Source organism: Ursus americanus, chromosome 6, assembly GCF_024610735.1.
Source record: "Ursus americanus isolate L20-20 chromosome 6, mUrsAme1.1.p, whole genome shotgun sequence".
Taxonomy (NCBI): Eukaryota; Metazoa; Chordata; class Mammalia; order Carnivora; family Ursidae; genus Ursus; species Ursus americanus.
The window spans coordinates 63,213,490-63,233,692 of NC_142132.1; the positions used below are offsets into that span (position 1 = coordinate 63,213,490).

The 20,203-nt window shown below is 44.8% G+C and overlaps 1 protein-coding gene across 7 annotated transcripts in view; it reads left to right on the plus strand.

The window, feature by feature from the left end:
• The window catches only part of ANK3 (ankyrin 3), a 349,011-nt gene extending 345,209 nt beyond the window's left edge, over window positions 1-3,802 (plus strand). For all 7 annotated transcript variants that reach the window (XM_087863095.1, XM_087863094.1, XM_087863096.1 and 4 more), the window contains one exon: window positions 2,385-3,802. The gene's annotated coding sequence lies outside the window, so the exon portion shown is untranslated. The remainder of the gene's footprint in view (window positions 1-2,384) is intronic.
• Window positions 3,803-20,203: the final 16,401 nt, after the last annotated feature.

The window sequence follows — 20,203 nt, forward strand, 5'->3', positions numbered from 1 at the left end:
TAGGGGCCAAAAACCACTGCATGTGGCCTATAAAGGAAATGGTGTTTCTGAGCTCCAGGACACCCCTGGCCTGAAAATGGATGTGGAAAGCACAGCATTCATCTGTAAAATATAAACTGCCACGAAAATCCACGGAATAACTGTTTTTCTATACATGAAAATGTTGCTTAAAAAAAATGACTAAAAGGAATATTTTTTCTTCTGAGTTGATTTCTACTATCTTTGGGTTTGAAAAGCATGCAAAATCCAAAGACAGACAGATTCCTAAATGCAGAGGCTTCTATCTCGGATGTAACACCTAAACCCAAAAAGGGAAAAGGATTCAAATCTATTTCTGAAATGTCATCTCGATGGCTCCTGCTCTCACACTTTTCCATCAGATGGCGCTCTCATCACAGTTTATACGATGTCAGTATTTTATAATAGGCATACAGTCCCTCGGCCAAGGCCCTCATTCTTTTTGTAGAATGCTGTACTTGGTATAAAGTCTTTTGTCCAATGAATGACCTTCCACATTCTAACTGCATGACCAAGAACAAGAGCGACTTACAAAGGGAACTCACTCCCAATCTTTAACTATCACCCATATCCTACCTGAATATAAATGGGCATAACGAATAGCATTTTAAAAAACTGTAGAAACGTATCCAGTATTTCTATAAAAGATAAAATTTGCTTTCATTGAGTTGATAAGAGAAAGACCTTGCTTCTTATTGCAAGCTTAACCTGGGAAACTGGATTGGCTTTTGGAAGACAGGATGCAAAACAAAGTTCAGCTGGGGTGTAGTGATGATTGCATATCTGTATACATTTCCCCAAAATTATCAGACTGTATTTACAATAGATATGGCATGTAAATTATATATCAATTAAGCTGCACAAAGTTGGGGGGGGGGCTCCAACTAGAGGAAATTGCTGAGGCTCCTCCCTAGGAAGATGGAGGGAGAACACGGGGGTCACATTATCATAGGGCCATCTAAGAATGCTGGTGCCCAGAAGAAAAGGAGTAAGTGGTAATAACAGAGGGGAGAAAATCCAGATTTTACTCGAATTTGCCCACTTTCTGGGACATGGCCTGCCCAGATGAGTCACTTTCCTTCTCTACAACCTCTGCAGAGTCATGGGTGGGGTGGGGGAGGGCAATATTGAAATCACCCCAGAAGGAATTGACACTGATGTTCTTGGCTCCAAGCATTAGTCACCTGGGGCATGGAGGTTAGTAGCAGTTTTCATACAAAAAAGGAAGCAAGAACCTAGTAGAGCAGACAGAGGAAGTACTATACTAACACACTGACCTAAGCCAAGGTGTCCTGGGTGATCCATCTGAAAGAGAAGGAAACTTGTCTGGGGTAAGTAAACAACCTCAAGGTCACTGAGGACACACGGGCCCCCACAGAAGACACAGTTCTGAAGATGCCCCTATACCTGGTTGTTCCTAAAACTGTTCTTGCCTTACTCAGGTTCTCTGTAGGGGCTTGGGACTTGTTCTCGGCCCGGCATTCAAGCGTGTCACCTTTTCACACTGAAAGAGGAGGACAGACTATACGTAGGAGAACTTTGTTTTATGAAGAAAGAGTTCATAGCAAAAATTGTTGATTTATTTGGACTGTATTGACTGGTTCCAAAACACCGATACTTTATGCTGTTATTATCCAGTAAGACAGGATGTTCTCAGCTCCCATAAAGAAGCTCAGATGTAACGAGCGGATCTTGTCGTGACTGATGCGGGGCAGGAGGAGGGAAATGTTCTTTGCAGCGGTGGAAGACAGTGTTTAATTTTAATTTGCACATGGAAAAGTAATTTCAGGGTATTTGAAAGATGAGCTGCGAGTACTTATTATCAAACATACGGACATTACTGAAATGCTCTATCCTGACTCCATATCCCTGGCTCTTTATGCCCATGAGAACCCCAAACCCCTGGTATGTTGATGTTGATCGAAATCCTGGAGAGCACCTCTGTCAGCCTTCTCATTTTATAGATAAGATGAGGCCCAAAGGACTGGACGTGGCTTTCCCAAGTACCTGAGTGACCTGATCAGAGATGGAACCCTAGAAGAGGGTCTTTTCCAACTCAGTCTGAAAACCCCAAGTACAGCGAGCAGTGTGCTGTGGAGAGCATAGGGTTACCTAGAAAAAGTCGCTGCCTTCAAAGGGCTCTCGGGTACACCTCAGGGCTTTGTCCTGGCAGATTGCATTGGTCAGAAGTATCCTGTGAGGCCATCCCCCCATTAGAAAGTAGACACCCTGTTCTCTTAGGCTTTTCTGTTGAATGGCAAGGAAGGCTTAGGCAAATTCTTAAAAAATCATAATAATAATAATAATAATAATAGGAAAGCAAGCAAGCAAGCTAAACTCACTACCTGTTGTCTCTCTTTCCACAGGATCATGTGTTTTTACTGCCAGTATTGAGAAATTCATGGAAGATACGTCAGCAGGAAGTAAAAATTCACGGAGAAGGGTGTGCGTGTTTGCTGCTTCCACACATTAATGGCATGATTTTTTTTTTACGCAAAAAGAAAAAAAAAAAGAAAACTACCCACATTTTAATTTAGCATGAGCCAATTTACAGAGCATGGAGATTCACTTTCATTCCCAGGATTGGCGCGTGTGCAATTAGCAATGCAGTGTATATACAAGAAGCCACGCTGTTAACAGTTTATCTTAAGTAATTTGGTGTCATTTACAAAAGGAAGAAATTCCTGCCGCCAGAAGGGACAGAAGATGGGACGATGAAATCACAGAGAAACACTAAAATTACTAACTCCACAACAGCTCGCCTTATTTTTCTTGGACCCAAACTGTCAGGGTATAAACACTATTTGTTTCTTTTTTAAAACATCTATAGTTTTGCTGTAAATAATAACACTGTATAAATTCTAACAGAAAAATAGAATAAATGTTGATAGGGCACTGCCTCTTAGAACACAAACAGAATATTGCAAATGCATTTAACATACTAGGGGTCTCAAGTGACCAGCCTAGAAGAGGGGGAGGGGTTCTGGGTGGGGGGGATCTTCACTGATTCTTGTATATTAGCAATTATAATGTTTGTATATGCAAAACTGCTAGCTTGATTTTAAAAAAAAACAACAAATCTTTAAAATCTGCTGCAAATTTAAATAATTCCCCAAATGAGGAATTCTGTAGTTCTGTGAAAAAATTTTTTCTTCAGAATACTAATATTTTGATGCATGTGTATCACCTTATTTTGATTAAATCTTTTCCAATTTTGCAAACACTACAGTATACTGCAACACAGAAGATTTTATCTGTAAACACAAAGCCCTTCATCTAATATTTGTTGCTATTGCCAATTTTTCAATGAAATGACCTAAAAATGAAAAAAAAAAAAAACCTATACGGTAGTTGCTTTAGGGGGAGGGGGGTGCTGTTAGTGCTTCAAAGGGGGTAATGCTTGCCGCTTTAGAGGTGGATGGTGCTCGTAAGAGGCCCCAGTCGGGGGTATTTAAAATGGACTGAACCGAAATTCTTAGCTAGTAGAATGGCAGCACGCTGTCCAATGACTCCTGTATCGTGTACTGGCTATAAGATGTAGACACCTTTGAATAAGCCAATCATTTGTAACCATTCTAGCAGTGTCATATTAGGGTAATAAGGCTGCTGTGTTTTAAAGGGCAGTTTTATTTGGGTTTTGGTGAAATCCTTTAATTTGTTGATTATATTCATATAAAATCAGCATTCATTGACACATAGCTCTAATGACATATGTATGAAAAACCATACACTGGATGACCTAGTCGATTATTTAAGCATAAAATAAATTGTGTTAAACTCTTCATCCATCTGTGCTCTATAGTGTCCTTGTGTTTTCTGGTAAAAGGTAAACCGTTTGACTCTGGGCGTCCGGCCCTCCCCCGCCCCCTCCCCAGTCCTGTTCCAGGCTCTGCCTCTGGGGTCACTAGAGCCCCTAAGGTTCAGTTCTGCCCTGCAGCCTCCCAGCTTAACGAAAATTCTGTGCATTTCGTGGAGGAGCCAAGAATTAAAGATTGACGACTGATCTTGCCCTCATCTGGTTTGTGCTGTCCCCAGAAAAGGGGGAACGGGGGCTGTTGCAACCACATGTTCGGAAGTCGCACACAGACCCTTCCAGCAAGCATGACCCTTCCAGCAAGCATGCAGCATGCGGCTGCTTTTAGCCCCTAATGAACTCTTTTTTTTGTTTGCCATTGGCATTCTTCATCAGTGCTGATAAGTTGGGAGATTTCACACGATAACCCAGATCCCTAACTTCCCCTAAAACGCAAGATTTGGCAACAACAGCCCTCATTTCCAGCTGGCAACGACCTGCCGGAGCCATGTGCTCCCTGCCCTCCAACCTGGTGTGTGGGGTCCAGGCAACACGGAGGCCAGCCGCACCCTGACAGGCCTGGTAGGCACTAGAATTAGCAATCAGACGCTACATGATAAATTCAACAGGGGTAGAGACTGACTGTTTTAATTTGCCTTCTAGCCCAGAGGCTGGCCCATAGCGGTGGGGATACTAGCAATTCTCATGGCTAAGATTGGAACCCTGGCTACATGCTCGGCTGTGTAAGTGCATCGCATTGAGCAACTCAGTCCTCATAACCGCTTATGAGGTAGGTGATGTCTTTGGTAGTGGTTGGCCCCATACCAATATTACATGGCTGTTTGGAGCCATTTGACAGCGTCCCATAGTTCCGTCCATTAAAGATGATTGCCCATGAGACGCCTCGCTGGCTCAATCAGTGGAGCATGTGGCTGTTGATCTCTGGGTGGGGAGTTCGAGCCCCACATTGGGAGTAGAGTTTACTTTTAAAAAATACTGAATCAGATGAGTTGTTCCCAAAAAGGATTTCGTATCAATGCAGAACACATGTACAGAGAATCTACTCTGCATGAATAATGGGGCTAGACCACATTTGCATGATACCCCAAACCAATGGAAAGTGCCTCTACGCCTACACCAAAATCATCTATGATGAGCAAACTCAGACCCCTGAAAGGCTAAAAAAAAAAAAAAAAAAAAAAAAAAAACACAAAAAAGTCCCCAGAAGCTTCTCTTTGTAAAACTGAGATCAGAATTCAGATATTCTAACTTCCCATCTAAGAGTTACAGATTTCTGACTCCCAGTCCTTGACAGATAGGTATTTATCCTGAATTGCAAACTCAATGAAGTACACTTATCTATTAAATAATTGTTATATTATGTTTATCTAGCTAAAAATTTGACTGCAGTTCAAGAAAAAGCTCATAAATTTACTCAGGAGAGAAGTATCCAAAATAGGAAAATAAAGATTTCATTTGCATTTCTATGTGTGTATGTATATATTTATATGTGTGTGTGTAGATTGAATGAGGGCATACATTATATATTCCTGATAGTCTTTGGCCTGCTGGCGTATAAAAATGTATTTGAGCTTTTCCTTGATTGACATTGCTGTTTAAAAAAACAACTGATTGATAGATTTCTGATATTTGCTCTGTATTTCATTTTATATTCTTAGCAAAGTCCTCAGTTTGTTAAATTGAACTGTATTATCACTATTGTATTGCCAAGTTATGGCCATATACTGTGCACGGTCATGTCACCGTTTCTAAGAGGGATCCACTTCACCGAACACATAAGCATATGTGTTTCTCCAGGGCAAATAAAACATTGTTTCCTTTATTATTATGAGCATCAGGTCACATTTGGCTGTGCAGCAGGGATATGTGGTAAGCCCAGAAATAGAAATCACAGGAATAACAACTCATTCCTTGAGTCTCTGAAGAAACCAGAATCCAAAAGCTCACTTCCCATCTGGATACGTCTTCGTATTTTGGTTTTGTTAAGGAGACCCGCACGTATTAAAAGGTGCATAATCCCTTGTCATATGGCACTGCTTCCCTTTCATGAAGTCATGCCCAAACAGTCCATAAGCAAGTATTTTTGACATTGAGCGATGCGTCAAACTTCACAAGACTTCTATCAGAAATGGAGATAAGAAGCAATGGTGTAATTGACTTCCGTGGTGACTTGGCTAACAACGTGCCAATGCCACATAAAGAACAGAACAGCCTCTGAGGGAGCATCCTTAGTGATCAGACAGTTCAAAATAGGGCGCCGTGAGCTTTTCCCCTGTATCTGCCGCACTCGGTGGCTGGGAGCATGTACAGCTAGGTGGACCTGCAGTGAAGAAATTGTGTTCTTTATCCCCCAGGCCTTCCTGAGTTAATTCTTAACACCCCAAGGGGTGCATTTTCAACAGGACATCCAGGGTGTCCTCATCAATTCCAAAGTCGTCCCAAAGTAAGATAGCGACATGCTCAGAGGATTATAAAGGCGTTGGGAACCATTAGGCTACAAGGCACCCAGGAAGCAAAATCTGCCAGGACTTTTTCTAAGTTTTTTTTTATCTATTGGAGAGAGAGCGCGCACATGAGCAGGGGGAAGGGGCAGAAGGAGAGAGAGGGAGGAGAGCCTGACATGGGGCTTGATCCCAGGACCCGGGGATCATGGCCTGAGCCAAAGGCAGATGCTTAATCGACTGAGCCACCCAGGCACCCCCCTGCCAGGACTTTCAGTCCAAGACCACCTCGGAACTTCTTGTTGCTATCGCAGAAAATAGGTGCTCTCTCTGCCTCCTTTCCCTGACATTCTCAGTTGCCACTTCTCTTCTGACACCTAAGTCAAGCAAGGGCATAACTCTGGGAGCTGGGAAGGAACAGTGATTTACCGGATTTTTAAAATCCGGCCTGTGAGGCCCGCCACCATGCTAGGTGTGCACTTCCTGAGGGCAGGATCCCAGTTTTCTCTGCTGTATCCACAGCACCTGGAATACTGCTTGACACCTCGTAGGCAGGGGCACATATTTGTCGAGTGCCTGAATGAAGGAATCCATAACACACCAGAGGTCACAGAACAGTAAACAGGAAAGGTTACGCCATGCACCATCTTGTGCACTATTTTCTATACAGGTTCAACCAAGCTGGAAATCAAAGGAAAGCACAGCTTTTGATTCTAATGATTTCATTCACCAAGGACTAACCTGCTCCTTCCAGGTGCACCATGCCCTTCTTAGCCACAAAGTCTTAAAGAATTAGATTTGAGTAAACCAGCGCCTCTTGCGCAAACAGCACGCCAGTCACACTGCTGAGCCGGCCATCTTTCTCAGGCCATAGCTGTCGCCCTTGTCTTTATCACAAACAGGCCACTGAAAAACCTGGCAAGAGTGTGGCGAACCCATCATGAGCCCTCGTCTCTGTGAAAGGCAGCTTGGTCTCCTCTCTTTCAGGCGTGATAGTCAGATTTTTTAAAAAAGTCTTGCTACCTCAAGATTCCCACCCCACTGCTGTTGTGTTTGCTGAGTTGGTAAAGGACCAGAAGGTCCAAAAATTATACCCTAGAAATCCTGGGACCATATCCAGCCTGCAGAGAGATTTTGTTTAGATCACATGAAGTTTGAAAAAAGATGGCCAGCATTTCTTAAAAATCAGGAGATTTTAGGAGCACTTGGGTGGCTCTCAGTGGGTTAAGCGTCTGACTCGATGTTGGCTCAGGTCATGATCTCAGGGCCACGGGATCCAGCCCCATGTGGGGCTCCGCGCTCAGCGGGGAGTCTGCTTGGGATTCTGTCTCTGCCTCTCCCTCTGCCTCTCCCACCACGCACTTCCACTCTCTCAAAATAAATAAAATCTTTTTAAAAAAAAAATCAGGAGATTTTTAATGAAAAATGGATTGTGAGTTCTCTTTAAAATCTGAGGAAGTGACAATGCTATTTCTGAAATTCCTCCTAACAATCGCCTAGAGCAAAACTGCACATGCCACCTTTGGACAAGTGTGTGTTTCGCGAATGCTCACCATGGCCCTTCCTTGTCCTACTGCCTCTAAACCCAATCGACTTTACTCTTGTCTATTTAGTCTCAGTTTGGTCTCAGTGGAAGAAGGCAGCAAATTGATGTGATCCTGCTTAAATTCTTCCTTTGTTTTTGGCAGACCAAACATCTACCTCATTTTCATCCTCTCTCTCAGTTCTAACGGGAAGATGGAATAGGGCGTGAGGAACCGAGAAGAGAAAGAGGGGTCACGAGGCTCCCCACGCCACCCACCAGCCCTCTCACTCGGCAACAGGCATTCCCGCTGGGCGCTTTGCAGGGGCTCCCCTGGGTGCAGGACGCGCAGCTCCCTGCCCCCGCCTTCCAAGTGACGAGCACACCAACAGCCTCCGTGTGCAATCGAAATTGAGGCCCCCTCGGAAAAAACCCTGTGATGACTTGTGGCAACAAAACTGGTACAGGACACTGGAAGGAGCGCACGCTGGGGGACGAGGGAGACCGAGCAGACGGAGAGAAGCAGCCCTGTGGCCTCTGAGCAGAGCCATGGCACTCTCATATCACGCCTGCTAGTCCTAATCCAAGGAGACGCAAGGGCTGATGAAAACAGCAATTCAACAGAAATCTTTATTACTTTTTAAATTTTTTTAAAAGATCTTATTTATTTATTTGAGTGAGAGAGAGAGAGAGAGACAGAAGGAGCAGGGCAAGAGGAAGAGGGGAGAAGCAGACTCCCCACTGAGCAGGGAGCCCGACCTGGGGCTCGACCCCAGGACCCTGGGGCCATGACCTGAGCCGAAAACAGATGCTTAACCAAATGAGCCACCCGGACATCCCTTAACAGAAAACTTTAAACATATCTCAAAGTACTTTGGTCAATTCTACAAGAGAATACAGCCCATCTCACTTCCAGAGATTCTGGATTTAGGTGAAATCAGCTGAAACTTTAAATTCATACAGGATGTTTTTCAACTTCCGTATATGAAGTTCTTCCTAGCTCAGACCTCCTCACAAAGCCTCCCCTGCTGAGGCCAACCCACGCTGGCACCTCAGGTGAACCAAGTGGTATGCCATGATTTAGCACTCGAGTCTCCTACCTTGGCAGTTTCTCTGAGTGTCTTGCTCTTGAGGGACAAGGACAGTGTTCTCCACAATCCCAAGAGCAGGCCTGGGCACACGGAAAGCCTGTAATAAATACTCAGCTTTGCATGTCTCATTATCTTCTAGTTCTGTCTGCTGAAGTCTCGCCACACTCCAGCTCCGCTCCAGTACACACCCAGGGCCCAGTAGGGCGCACACCCCACCCTCTGGAAGTCAGGGCTTGGGTACAGTCAAGAGCAGAGGTAGAGCTGCCTCACAGCTCAACTCACTGCCACCACATCATGGTCAGCGTGACACGTTTGCATAGAACCTGAAGGAGGAAGTAAATAAAGGGTATCTAAGAAAAAGCCTGTGAAACCTGGACCTTGAATGGTCGAGGCCCCCCATGTAGGTAGGAAGGCAGATGACGGGTGGATGGATGGAGTGGCGGTGGCTGAAGCATGGCAAGCCTTAGAATAACTGTCCTGCTTCTGGCTATGATGAAACTTCGAAGACTCAAGTTCCATAGGCCAAAGTGGTCACACTCTCAAATTATCTACGGGCACTTAGGCAAGTCCCCTAAATCAGGCGAAGATGCTGTGGTTGACTGTGTTATGCCCAGGCTATTGTCTGCGTCTTCCTGCAGGTGACTACTCTCCAGCCCCATTGCTATCACCTTAACTGGGCAACCGGCTGTGGCCAGTGCATTGTTCCTCATGATCCCTTTCCCCCTACTTCAATACCAGGGACGCTCCCCCAAAGAGACTGCTTCCTGACCCGGTGCTGGAGTGAAGGTGACGTGGAGCAGAGACAGAGTCACCCCACAGTGGACAAGCAATGTGAGCAAGAAATAAGCCTTTCTAGTCAGCGGCTGAGGTTTGTCAGTCATCTGTGACTACAGCATAACCTGGGATTAATATATGTCAGGAGAGGACATTAAGGGGTGTTGGGTACCAGGTACACATATTCCCCTTCTAAGTTTTTAAAATGTTGGCAGTTGGGGCACCCTGGTGGTTCAGTTGGTTAAATGTCTGCCTTCAGCTCAGGTCACGATCCCAGGGTCCAGGGATGGAGCCCCACATGGGGGAACCCCTGCTCAGCAGGGAGCCTGCTTCTCCCTCCCCCACTCCCTGTGTTTGTGCACATACGCGCATGCTCTCTCTCCGTCAAATAAATAAATACATAAATCTTTTTAAAAATAAAAAATAAAATAAAATGTTGGTTATCAATTTGATTTTTTCCCAATAATATTGTGTAGGTCAAACCAAATATATCTGTGAGCCGCCGGTCTTCAATCTCTACCGCGGGCTGTTGGCGTTTGTAGAACAAACATGCACCTGGATCACACTATGTGAATTTATTGACACGTGATTTTTAATTACACACTATAAAGTCGGTGCACACAAGGAAACAATTCCTGAGTCAGTCTGAAGGATTACCTGACATCCCGCCGCAGTGCGGCCTGGGTGTGCTCTAAGTGCCCTTTCAAGCGCTAACGCGCTCATGAAGGGTCTCTAGGAGTGACTTGGCTTTTGCCCTTTCATTTTATTGCCCATCAGTGAGAGCTGCCCTTGCCTTGTGCATCTGGGCCTGAGGTGCTCCTGCCTCCCTCCGCGGCCGTGCACCTCAGCCTCCGCTCTCGGGACCCTGCGGACCGTGAGAAAGTGCGGTCCAGCTCTCCGCTGCCTGCCCAGTGAGAGAAGACGCCAGATCCAGAACGTGCACCGACTGCCTTACTAAGCTTTACTTCAGTTGACTTTTTTTTTTTTTTCTTTTTTAGCATCTAGCGAGGCTTTTTTGAGAAGGAAGTGGTGCACAGATTTACAATCTGGTGCAAGTTCCTTGTTGCAGATCGATGCTCTGCGTCGCGCGGCTCTGGCAACACTCGCTTTCCTTTCTGCTCCTCCGAAGTGCCAAGTTCCTCCTCATCTCCTTCCCATCCCATTTGTCCTCTGCCAGGGAAGCTCGTATTTCAATCCCCAAATGTCCCCTCCTCAAGCCTTCCCTGCACCCCTCTCTGCCTCCCCCACTCCTCTGTCACACCGCCGTATTTATTCGCTTCCTAGCATTAGCACTCGAATCACCCTTTCATTTGTATACTTGTGTCTTGTCCGTATCCATGGCCGTCTCCAAAGCCTCCAGTGCAAGGCCTCGCACTAGCAGGCGCTCAGACGTGGTGGAATCGACAAACGAGGGACGAAGGACGGAGGCAAGCGCAAACAAGGAGGCTCAGGACACATTCCGTACATATCTGTATGTGACACGGAAACACTGCAGCACCTGCTGTGACTCATTGTGAAAGATCAGAAAGGCTTTGGCGTGCCTTTGAGGGTTGTTGTGCTTCCCCGCCCAGCGAAGGCTTGCTGGGAAGTTTTATAACTCGGCTCCCCCTCCACAGCATTTGATGAGCGCTCTGTTACAGGCGTCAGGGATCACAGTGGTGTCTTCCATCTTGTGCCGAGGACATGTGATGGCAAGTTCTTAAGGTCATCTGGTATGTGTCACAGCATCAGATCTTCCAATGGCTCTTTGAGTCACCCAAACACATAGCGCAGTCCCCGTTAAACTGGTACTAGACACAGGAGCCATCTTCCCTGATGAAACAAGTCTTGCTGGTGGGACAAACACGGAAAAGGACCGCTCAGGCAGCCCGAGGGACTATCCTGTATAATCATTACAACTCTCCCTACCCTGGTGGCGCCAACCTACAACTGGAATCTAAATTCTCCTTGGGCTTCACGAGGTTAAAAAATCAGATGCTCCAGGCCTGATGCGAGGCGTGGGAAGTGATAGGGCCTGAGAGCACATGCCCCAACCAAAACCGCAACAGTGAGTTCTAACAAGATTACAGGGCAGGAGGGCAGGCCCAGCGCCGCCAGCACTTCCGGTGTTTTCAGGAGAAGCTGGAAATCCAAACACGAGGGCAGTGGGATATGGATATGCAGGAGTAGAGTATCCCTCAGATTCAACTCCAACGCTATTTATCTCGCCCATCATACGTCCAAGTCACTGTCCTAGCTATCTTTATATATCCCAGATAGAGCTATTTCTCAAAAATAAAAAAGAACAAGAACTGGGAATCCATAGACTCAAGAGGTTTTAACCTTCTCAGAAAAGCAACATCTGCTCTTAAATGGAACCTAAGTCGATCCAGGGAGGGCTATGTGTTAAATAAGTAAATGTGTGTAAGGCACATTGACGGCACAGTAGATGGTGCGTGCGTCGGCTCTGATGATGATCGCTATGAGCGTTAATAGTTGATTACATTATCCCGACAACCACGATCGCGGGATCACCCTTGACAAAGCGAACGGAGAAGGCCGGGCCGAGAGACTCGCACGTGTCCGGTGCTCAGTCAACACCAGCTGAAGGAAGGACTGCTTGTGAAGGGGCTGAGACTTGAGAAAATAGCAGTTTCAACACGTCAAGAAAGGAAGCCTGGGCAAAAGGAACAAAGAGGCTAGAAGGGTAAACGCATCCCTGAAGCGTGAGCAAAGTTGGTTGGGTCAGAACTTCAGGAGAGAGCGCAGGAGGCCCAGGGGGAAGGAGACACCCAGCAGGACAGGCCCGGCTGCCCGTGCAGACTCCGTGTGGACGGCAGGAGGCCCCGAAACTCCTCGTAAAGCCCGCTCGGCACAGCCTGCTAGACGGTGTAAATGACAGCTCGGCCAAAAGAGAGACTAGCTCTCAAGAGCGGTGCCAAACTTTAGATATTTAGGACCTGGAGAATGGTTTCATGTGCATACATGCTTTTATAGCGTTTATATCACGCCGTCCTCGTTATAAGGCCTCAGCAAGTTACTTAACCTTTCTATTTCTTCATCTGGAAAAAGGGAGTGAGAGCTTTATCAGTCACAAATAGTGGAAATGAGATCATCCACGTAAAGCACTTCAAAAAGTACCTGACAGAGAGGAAAGTGCTCCATAAATGTTACTTACTTTTTATTATTTGTGGGGGTGTATTATGCTGAGAGGTGAAAGAGAGGAAAATGCCTTGCTTGGGCCTCTGTGGTTTGTGAGTCGTGGTGTAGGTGGGAGGCCCATGACACAACCTTTCATGTCTAGGATGCTCCACGCTGCTCTGGAGACCAGGGGACGGACGCCCACTCTGGGACTCAGTGGTCCAGGCCCACCCCCATCACCCTCCAAGGCTCCAGCAGCTTCCTCTCCCCACCTTTGCCCCTGGACAGGTAGGCCTCCATTCCCAGCCCAGGGACAAAACGGAGCCTCCTGCCAGGAAGTACCCACTCTGTCTCCACCTGCTGCCCCGCCCCCTCACTCAGTCACTAACTCCCACTCTAAGGCAAGAAGGTCCCCTCTTGACACAGTCGTCTCTAATCTCATTCGTGTTTCTCTAAATCCACTTCCTCTACTCCATGAGAAAAGAGAAGTACTTTCTTGTTGTTCAGAGAGGCGTAAAATGTGTATCTGGGGTGAGGAGTGGAGGTTGAGTTCTGAGAAACTTGTACGTAGAACCTGGTTTTTATGACTTGGGCCCACACTTACACCGACAGATTAAAGTGAAGAGATTTTGATTCTTTGATTTATCAACCTCTTCATCATCCACAATCATATTAAAATTCAAAGCTTACCAAGTCATAAATGAGAGTGAACGCCCTGCAAAAATCAAATAGGATGTTAGAACGGAGAGCTGCCTCTTCTGTGTACAGGCTGGGCAGCGGTCCAAACCAGGAGCACAGTGAGTTACAGAAATCCGGGATCCCGGCAGCCAAGCCAGGGCCGCGGTGAGGACTGGCCAGAGTGTTCTCAGGAGGACGCAGGGACGAAAGCAGTAATCCAGAAGCAAAGGTGAGTTTGGCAACCAGGGAGTTGGGGTAGGAGGTGAGTCAGGAAATTGGATTCAGGATTGCTGTCAAATGCTTTCCCTGCTGCTTGAGCCCATTTCTATTTTACCACCTTCAAACGTGCCAGCGTTCACTCCAGTGACGTCATAAGGCACCACTTGCCTCAGACGTCAGTCCTTTACAAAGTACCTCAATAACCCAGGTTGTTTTTCATGGTTTTGCTATTAATAGTGAATGGTGGCTCTGATTCATCAGGAATCATTCAAAGTCTATTTGCCTTTCACAAGTGTCTATTATTTTGGCTAAAGGACCAGGCATTCAGTGGCAGTGCTCTGTTGCTTTTATTGCTTTGCTACTATGTCACTGATAGGCACAAGAAGGGACGTTAGACTCCAAAGACATTTTCTCCTAATTTCTCTAACTTTCGAAGTGCTGCAAATTTCCCTGGTTTTTTGGGTTCAGTCTGTTGAAAAACAACAGAGTGATAAAATGTAAATCCTGGCTAAAGGGAACTTGTTCTGTTACTATAAAAGTCTCCTGCGCAGCAAAGGGGACCATCAACAAAACGAAAGAGCAACCTACGACTGGGCACCGGGGTGGCTCAGTTGGTAAGTGTCTGACTCTGGATTTTGGCTCAGGTCACGATCTTGGGTCGTGAGATGGAGCCCCGTATCGGGCTCTATGCTGAGCGTGGAGATTGCTTAGGAGTCTCTCTCTGCCTCTGTCCCTCCTCCTGCTTGTGTACGCTCTCTTTCTCTCTCTAAATAAATAAAATCTTAAAAAAAAAAAAAAACCTACCAAACGGGAGAAAATATTTGCAAATCATATATCTGATATAAAGAACTCATACCACTCAAAAGCAAAAAACAAAACAAACACCCCAAACAACGCCCCAAACAATCCAATTTAAAAATGGGCAAAGAATCTGAATAGCCATTTTTCCAAAGAAGACGAAGACAGACAGATGGGCAAACAGGTATGAAAAAAGGTGCTCAACATCACACATCATCAGGGAAATGCAAATAAAAGCCAGTGCGGTGTCACCCCACACCTCTCAGAATGCCTATTGTAAAAATGACAAGAAGGAACAAATGTTGGCAAGGTGTAGAGAAAAGGGAACCCTCGTACACTATCGGTAGGGATGTAATTTGGTTGCAGCCACAATGGAAAATGACATGGAGGTACCTCAAAAAATTAAAGATAGAACTGCCATGTGATCCAGCAATTTCACTCTTGGGTATTTATCTGAAGGAAAGGAAAATGCTAACTCAAAAAGATACATGCACTCCCCTGTTCATCACAGCGTCATTCACAATAGCCAAGACATGGAAGCAACCTAAGTATCCATCAATGAATGAACAGATAAAGGAAATGTGGCATACATACAAAATGGAATATTTTTCACCCGTTAAAAAAAACAACGAAATCCTGCCGTTTGCAACAACATGGATGGACCTCGAGGGCATTACCTAAGTGAGATAAGTCAGGCAGAGACAATGCCCACGTGATCTCGTGATCTTGCTTACAGGTGGCATCTAAACAAAAACCCAGAACAGAGTGGTGGCTGCTAGTGGTGGGGGATGGGCAAGATGGGTGAACGGGGTCAAAAGGTACTGACTTCCGGTTATAAAATAAATAATTCCTGGGGCTGTAATGTACAGCATGGTGACTATAGTTAATAACACTGAACTGTATTTTTGGAAGTTGCTAAGAGAGTAGATCTTAGAAGTTCTCATTTTAAGAAATGTGGAGGTGGTATTAACTGGACTTACTGTGACCATTTCACGATCTGTACAAATACCGAATCATGTCGTACACCTGAAACTAAGATGTTGTATGTTAACTATATCTCAATTTTAAAATATCTGAATACATCAAGCAAGTAAAGGCAATATGTAAAAATAGAATAGTCACAGGTTTCTCAGGATGACACATTTGAGTTCAAATCCTGACTCTCTGTGATCTTGGGGAAATGATCTTTCCATATTTACCTGGAATACTAACCCTACCCTGCGAGGGTATTTGGGGATTCAAGATAATGTATGTACAAGTTCTTGTCCAGCAATGGTATTATTTTAATCAGAGACCGAATTTTGACCAGGAATTCAATGATCAGGCCTGGATAGAGTCAGGCTGAACACCACGCAGATAGCAAACGAATCATTTTAAAGGTGCCTTGTGCTGTGGCAGGACTGCAGCGTGGCTGGGGGGTAACAAATGCAAGGGATGTGGGAGGGGCAGGGGAGTGGATTGCAAGTCAAAAACATTCGTTAGCTTTAAATATGCCCTGTGATAACTGTTCTGAAAACTCTGTACTAAAGACCTGTTTCACATTTAATTAAAATATTAAAAAACGAGAGAGAGAGAGAAAGGCCTTTTCATTCTTGGCAAATGAAACTAAAAATGTCTACCTTTACCTCCTCCTCCAAAGGGAAGAAAAAAAGAAACTTGCTTTTGTCTTAGGAAATACATAATGCTTAAGATAACTCGTTATTAAGTACATTATCTTGACTTCCAAAAATGAGCTCCGTGGGTCGGTATTAAATCAGAAGTATGCTTACTGCCTGTACCGTAGGGGGAAAAATGGCTTTAAGTATATTTGTATCCCTTTATTTGTCTTAAATCCTAAACATCCTGTTGTCATGGAAATGCATTCCCTGAGCATCATATAGGAGGTGTATTTGTATTCCACGTGAAGAGATTTCCAGTATTTCTCACATTTGCCAATCCCAGGTAGAAGAAAGCTTATTATCCAGGATTCATTTTTGATATATGATATCTGAGGCATCTGGCATGATTAATCCATGAGCCTGAACTGAAATGGAGTTTAAAGGAGGCATTGATAGCTCCAGAATGACAAGGAGGAGGAGGAGGAGAAGAAAGATAAGAATAAAACCAGCGAGCGGAGCGAGGGGACTTAGGTAAGAAGTGCCACAGATAAGGCTGCAGATTTCTTCTCTGTACTTTCCTAATGCTGATAACCAGTCCTTTGAAAACGAAGGAATCCACCTGGCTAACTTGAGCAAAAAAGAAAGAAAGAAAGAAAGAAAGAAAGAAAGAAAGAAAGAAAGAAAGAAAGAAAGAAAGAAAGAAAGAAAGAAAGAAAGAAAGAGAGAGAGAGAGAGAGAGAGAGAGAGAGAGAGAGAGAGAGAGAGAGAAAGAAAGAAAGAAAGAAAGAAAGAAAGAAAGAAAGAAAGAAAGAAAGAAAGAAAGAAAGAAAGAAAGAAAGAAAAGAGAAGAAAAGAAAAAGAGTTTACTGAAAGAATGTCAAGCAGCTCAGAATCATGGAAAAGGTTAAAGCTTTGGAAAACAGGCACAAACCAAGAGAAACCAGGATGCTGGAACTGGAGCTAGAGTCATGTTACAGGAAAAGCTTGGCTAAGGAGACCTTGCAAATGCCAGCCACGCTCCACGACACCACTGTGCTCGCTTCGTCGTGACACTCACTCTAGACACAAAATTCCGGGGCGATGGGCTGACAGGTGAAGCGGGGCTGCGTCCTAGCAGCCAGGGGCCAAGAGGATCCAGCCTTTTCAACTTCCACAGTTGGAGGTAGAACCCCCACCTCCCACAGACGCATCAAACAGAAGGAGTCTTCAATGTTGCGCAGACCCCGCCAAATGTACCAAGTTCCCCCACGGAAAATGTTCTTTTGCATTTATGGTTTATAAACTCTTTCAACCTTCAGAGAAGACTTAAAGAGGCTAGCAGTAAAAGGTACAGTTTCAATGGATATATGAAAGGAAAGGTATTTAGAAGCCCTGTAACAAGGCTACAAAGGCCTTAGCAAATGGGGGCAGAAGGATGCTAGAAGAAGTAAGAAAAAAATATATATCCTATTATTTCTGATAGATTTTTCCCTCACATTCGTCTTCCTATGTTTTTCTCTCTCCCTCCCTTGATGAATTTTCTTTCATTCTCAGTAGTGTGAAAAGGTATAAAAAGACATTCCCAGACCATAGGGCTTCTAGACCTTGTTCTTCTGTCTTCCTGGATCCATTTTCTCGAGGTTTATATGTAAAGGACAACTAGTGGGCTCCTGGGTGGCTCAGTTGGTTGAGTGTCTGCCTTCGGCTCAGGTCATGATCCCAGGGTCCTGAGATTGAGCCCCACATAGGGCTCCCTGCTCAGCAGGGAGTCTGCTTCTCCCTCTCCCTTCTCCCCTCACTCATGCTTGCTCTCTCTCTCTCTCCCTCTCTGAAATAAATAAAATCTTTAAAAAAAAAAAAAAAAGGAAAATTAGTATACAATGTTGAAAATCCTGGCACATCACTGACCATTACTAGAAGCAAAATCTTCCAAATCTCTCCAAGAAATGAGACTGATTGAATTCAGGTGCTATGGTGAGATGAACCTTAGACTGAGTCATCAAAAAAACCATATTTCAGCCCAAAGTTTCACCTCTTAGAGGTTAGATGACCACAGGAAGCCCACCTACCCTCTATCTTGGTTCTCGACATGGCTGGAGTGACAAAAGACTATGTATGAAAGTTGAGGGGATCCCAGACAACTGTATTCATCCATCCATCCATCCATTTATTTTATTTATTCATTGAACACTTACTACATGATAAGCCTGGTGAATAACACACAAGGTTACTACCCTCAAGAAGCTGACATACTCGTAGGTTATTTATGGTTTGGATAGAACTCAAATGCCTTCAGTGACCAGAACAGACAAGTTGTGAGGAAGCTGTTTTTGTGTCAGCATTGAGTAGGGAAGCCGCTCTGCACAAGTCCTACCCAAAAACATTGTCTGCAGAAAGAAAGAAAGAAAGAAAGAAAGAAAGAAAGAAAGAAGAAGGAAGGAAGGAAGGAAGGAAGGAAGGAAGGAAGGAAGGAAGAAAGAAAGAAAGAAAGAAAGAAAGAAAGAAAGAAAGAAAGAAAGAAAGAAAGAAAGAAAGAAAGAAAGAAAAAAGGGCATATATGTAAATAAATATTTAAATACAGAATACTGAATGTAATAGAGTATGTATAAATTAATACAGAAAAGAAAAAGATTTGTTCAGCATGGGGTGTCAGGGTGTTAAAATTTCCAAGAGATCATGACTCCTAAAGAGGGTTCTAAAGACCCAAAGGAAACTCCCAGGCAGATAAGTGGGAGAAGGGCAGCTAAGGCAAAGAGAGATCCCGTGCAAGGCTGTAGGATTGAAACTTTCAGTGTATGGTGGGACCTCTAAGGTGTTTGGGGCAATGGAAACCCAGAAGGAGGCAAGCAAGAAAGGAGACTAGAGAGAGGGATTAGGGACAATGAGTGGATCGCCTATTATGACCACTTATAGGCAGGTGGGGAACAATAGACGGTTTCAGCCAGGGAACTGGGAGGATCTGGAAGCAGTTGGGTAGATAGATTTGAGAAGCATAAAACTGCAAGTGAAGAGAGTTCCTAGAAGGGATGGCCGCATCACAGGTGACAGATGATTAGGCCCTAAGTGAAGTGGCTACAGGGATAGACACTTGATCTAAGGACAATCAAGGAAGTAAGGCTGAGAAAAATTAGTAGTTTAATAAATCTGTAAGCTGAGACGTGTGGGTGGCATAGTCGGTTAAGCATATGATTCTTAGTTTCACCTCAGGTCATGATCTCAGGGTCACGAGATCGAACACCACCGTCAGGCTCTATGCTCAGCAGGAAGTCTGCTTGAGATTCTCTCTCTCCCTCTGCCCCTCCCCCTGCTCACACATTTTCTCTCTCTCTCAAAATAAATAAGAAAGAGATCTATAGGGTCAGGGAGGTAGAAAGACAACAAAGAGACCACAGTGTCATGAAAGTCAACAGAGGAGACCATTTTAAATGCCCATGAATGTCACCAATGTGAAATGTTACGGAAAAGTCAAGTTAACTTAGAGGCAGAAACATGTCTGTTTGACATTTGTAAGTCTTCCAGACATTTCGGTAAAAGCCATGTAAGCAAATTTAATGAATGGTAAGGATTACCCTAAAACAGGGGAAATGTATCTCAGAAGAGGACGGGTTACTATTTTTTTTAAGATTTTATTTATTTATCTGACAAAGAGAGAGAGAGCCAGAGAGCACAAGCAGGGGAAACAGCAGAGGGAGTGGGAGAAGAAGGCTCCCTGCTAAGCAGGGAGCCCAATGCGGGGCTCGATCCCAGGACCCTGGAACCATGACCTCAACCAACTGAGCCGCCCAGGCACCCCAAGAGGACAGGTTAGTAGAGGCCACAATGAAAAGGACCACTGGCCCCACATGGTAGACACAGAAAGGGAGAGGTGAGAAGTGACCTGATAATAACTATTTTGCACCCAGACATACATTCCCCCTTCTAGCGACAGCATCTTGATTTCCCTTTAGAGAGCTAATCATCCATCCCCCAGAATCAACTTGGTTGAGGATGTAACCACCATATGGACACAAGACCCAGGCCTGGTCAGAGGATTCCATTCCCTTGGCCACAACAATAGATTCAGGGATGAGCCCATAACCCAAACCAGACCATGAACACACAATCCTCCGTTTGTTTTTCACATATTTGGGTTGGTTTGGTCTGGTTTAGTG